The 4,095-nt window shown below is 44.5% G+C and overlaps 1 pseudogene; it reads left to right on the top strand.

Annotated features, from left to right (window-relative positions):
- The first annotated feature begins 808 nt into the window (after window positions 1-808).
- LOC106524056 (alpha-1-antitrypsin homolog) overlaps window positions 809-4,095 on the top strand; it is a 27,407-nt pseudogene continuing 24,120 nt past the window's right edge.

Below are 4,095 nucleotides of genomic sequence, written 5' to 3'. Positions count from 1 at the left end.
TCTGCAATACTGTGGTCACTTTCCATGTAGCATCAATTATGCTAATGCTAGCTGTCACGTTCTCTCATCCTGGCCACACCTCCACTCTCTAACCCCTCTTCCTCTACCCACACCCCCTCCCCTACCCACTTTGATACATTTTTCAAATTTCGCCTTGGGGCGGAGTTATCTTTTCACAGGGGGGGGGTAAGTTACACTTTAAAATGTCTTTGTTATGACAATCTGATATTAACCAAGACAAAAAAATGTCTTCACAAGTTAGAGCATTTACAAAGCATTTGTCAGTGTAATGGCGCTTAATGGCTTCTTTATAACTAGTCTAACATGTTCCACTTTACTTCAGGTTAGGGGAATATTAATGAATTAATTAATATATTGGTCTCATGACAGCCAAAGTTAAGACTAACAACAAATGACAGTGTAATAAAATAAAATGTTAAAGTTGATAATTAATAGCTTTTATTACAGGTTATAATTTCTTGGTTAATGGAAATGTTTAAAATCTCTTCGTAATGAGGTGTAGAAAACCACGTCTTCTGGTTGAAGTTGAACTGCTGTTTGCTCGATGAAAAATTACTCTGAAAACAAGGCTGGTTTGAACAGCAAGAACCTTTATTTTTGCAGTTCAGGAGATACAGCCTAAAAAAACCAAATTGTGGCCTCCAAGCCAAATGATTCACCAAGTAAGAAAGATGAAGAAACGAAGGCCAAGGGCGGGGACGTATAGGGCTCTTTATACATTTTCCACAGATGTACATAAATCTTGTCACGGTATACCTCAAGCGTTCTTCTTTCCTAATATGGTGATATGTGCCGAGCTCTGAAGCTGGAGGCTCAAGGGGCCTCACATCTGTGCATTCCTGAGACAAACCCCCCACTCTTAGACATTACAGTAATCAATTTGTGTTTGTTTACCTCAACAGTATTCTTATTTATTCCTCCAACCAAGAGCCACAATCAACACCATCATGTCAGAACTGTTCTCCAGAGACTCTATGAGAACCAGCTGTTTGTGAAGGCCGAGAAGTGTGAATTCAATGTCTCAACTGTCTCATTTCTCAGTTTTATTTTTGAATCAGGCAAATACAGGACTGACCCGAGAAGAATAAGGCAGTGGCAGAGTGGCCCGTTCCAACAGACCGCAGGCAGTTTCAACATATTTTGTGGTTCGCCAATTTTTACACGAGATTCATTAAGAACTACAGCAAAGCCACGGCACCTCTCACTCAACTCATCTCATCCTTGAGAACTTTCCAATGGAACCCCGAAGCTGACAGAGCGTTCGGTGAGTTAAAAGCTCTACTCTCATCTGCTCCCATTCTCTGCCATCCAGATCCTTCAAAACAATTCATTGTGTAGGTTGACGCCTCGGACACCGGTGTTGGGGCTGTCCTGTCTCAGCGCTCCTCAGAAGATAATAAGGTACATCCCTGTGCTTARTTTTCCCGTCGTCTTTCCTCTGCTGAAAAAAATTATGATGTTGAAAATCGGGAACTGTTGGTCATTAAAATGGTCCTAGAAGAATGGTGACATTGGTTGGAGGGGACAGAGGTTCCATTTATCATTTGGGTTGACCATAAAAATCTATCGTACATTCAGAACGCCAAGAGACTCAATCCAAGACAAGCCCGTTGGTCCCTGTTTTTTGCCCGTTTCTGTTTTTCTATCACCTTCAGACCAAGTTCCAAGAACGTCAAACCAGACGTCCTCTCCCGTCAATTTTCTCACTCCGAGCAATCCAAGATTGAGACCAACATCCTTCCAGACTCCTGTGTGTTTGGTGCCCTCCCTTGGGACATCATGAAGGACATTCGAGAGGCCCAGAAACTGGAATTTGACCCTGGTACTGGCCCTATGGGTAAGATGTTTGTACCCACTTCTGTTGTCAGTAAGGTTTTGGATTGGGTCCGCAGTCACAAACTCACCTGCCATCCTGGAATCAGTCGCATGACATCTTTTACCAAGAGATATTTCTGGTGGCCTACCCTTAACAAAGATATCAAGGTGTTTGTTTCCGCATTTCCTGTCTGTGCCCACAACAAGAACAACAATCAACCTCCTGCTGGTTTTCTTCAACCTCTACCCACTCCCAGTCGACCCTGGTCACATATTTCTCTGGACTTCATCACTGGACTTCCCCCATCTGAAGTTAATTCAGTCGTACTTACTATTGTTTTCCAAAGCTGCCAATTTTGTTCCCATTTCCAAGCTTCCATCTGCTTTTGAGACTGCTCAGCTCCTGGTCAACCATGTCCTCAGAATCCACGGCATTCGCACTGATATTGTTTCGGACCGCGGACCACAATTCATATCTCAGGTATGGAAGGAGTTTTGTAAGGCTTTGGGAGCTTCTGTCAGTCTAACTTCAGGGTACCATCCTCAATCTAATGGACAGAATGAGAGGTGCAATCAGGAGCTTGAGGTTGCCCTGAGGTGTGTAATCAATAATAACCCATCTACCTGGTGTAAGCATCTGATCTGGGTAGAATATGCACACAATAGCCACACTTCATCTGCTACCGGGGTATCTCCTTTTGAAGCCTCCTTGGGCTATGTTGTGGAATACTTATATCTGTATCACCTTGACACTGTCCACTTTTCATATCTTGTGATATCCTCCGGACGTCATCATCGAGTTGACCTATTTCCGTGTATCAGGATGGGGCAGYTTATGATTGGTTGTTCATTCTCACACGATGTTAGATGACAGAATGCTGTATATGAGGCCTCTCGAGACACAGTGTGCAACAGAGAGTTAGACAGTGAGCAGTGTGGAGTGACAGACAGAGAGGCACAGAGACAGGCCACGTTCTCTGTGTTCCTGTTGTTGCAATAAAACTCAGCTGATCATCCCACGGAGTACCTTCATTCTTGAGGAGCGTATTTCTGTCTCTGTTGTTAAATAAATATTGCCATAACAGGCTACTTACCCCCTTTGTTTCCCAGTGTTGAAACTGAAATTTTGGTTCCTTCTGTCTAGACTCGCATCTCCAGATGCCGCAGAATATGGCGACAGACCAAGGAGGCTCTAATGAGAACTGTGGAACAGAACAAGAGGTTTGCCAACCGTCATCGTTCCTCTGCTCCTGTCTACCAGGTTAACCAAAGGGTTTGGTTGTCTACACGGGACATCAAGTTAAAAGACACACCCAGAAAGCTGGCTCCCCATTTTATTGGACCATTCCCCATTGAAAGAATCATTAACCTATCTGCGGTAAGACTGAAGTTGCCACCTTCAATGCATATCCATCCCACATTTCACGTTTCCCAGATTAAACCAGTCTCTGAGAGTCCTCCAACCCTCCTCCTCCTGCCCGGGACATCGACAACCACCCCGCCTTCACAGTAAATCAAATCCTGGATGTTCGACGTAGAGGACGAGGTTTCCAATATCTCGTCGACTGGGAAGGATACGGTCCGGAGGAGAGATCTTGGATTCTTCGACCCTTCATCCTTGATCCTTCCCTGATCACCACCTTCTATCAACAACATCTGGAGAAATGTCCTCGATTGCCCAGATGCGATCTTTGAGAGGAGGGTACTGTTGGAAAACAGCCTGATTACAACCTGATTGATTCAGCAAATTGACAGCAGCTGCAGTTGCTCTCCTAATGAGGCTCTGGGCTTTAAAAGGCAAAGCTGTGGTGATCAGACCTTCGTTGAAACATAATCACTGTTGGGTATGGGTCTCAGCCCTTTTCCTGTGTAAACCTTTTAGAACAACTCTAACCTAAAACAAATTGTTCTCAGTTTTTGTGGATTATCCTGGTCGATGCCTGTCAAACTGCCTGTCTGCCTGCCGGTCAGCGTGTCTGTTTGCCTGCCTGTCGTTCATCTCCTGGAGCCACTTGTAAATACTCATCTTGGACTCACTCACCAGGGGTCGGATTTATAAAACTGGCGTACGCACAATTTGAGCCCAGAAACTTGCGTACGCCACTTTTCACGCCAAGGTTGTGATTTATAAAATCCAAACTTGACGTGAAAATGTGCGGTACCTCACGCTAACTCTGACCCATGCGTACGCTCATTTTGGAGATGTGAAACCGCGACACAAATGGTGAAGTGAGGAATTAGAGCCACACTGTGTAATGA

This window comes from Austrofundulus limnaeus, unplaced genomic scaffold (genome assembly GCF_001266775.1).
Source record: "Austrofundulus limnaeus strain Quisiro unplaced genomic scaffold, Austrofundulus_limnaeus-1.0 Scaffold175, whole genome shotgun sequence".
Classification (NCBI taxonomy): Eukaryota; Metazoa; Chordata; class Actinopteri; order Cyprinodontiformes; family Rivulidae; genus Austrofundulus; species Austrofundulus limnaeus.
The sequence above is the reverse complement of the archived record's forward strand: the minus strand, read 5'-3'. Positions and strand labels throughout refer to the sequence as shown.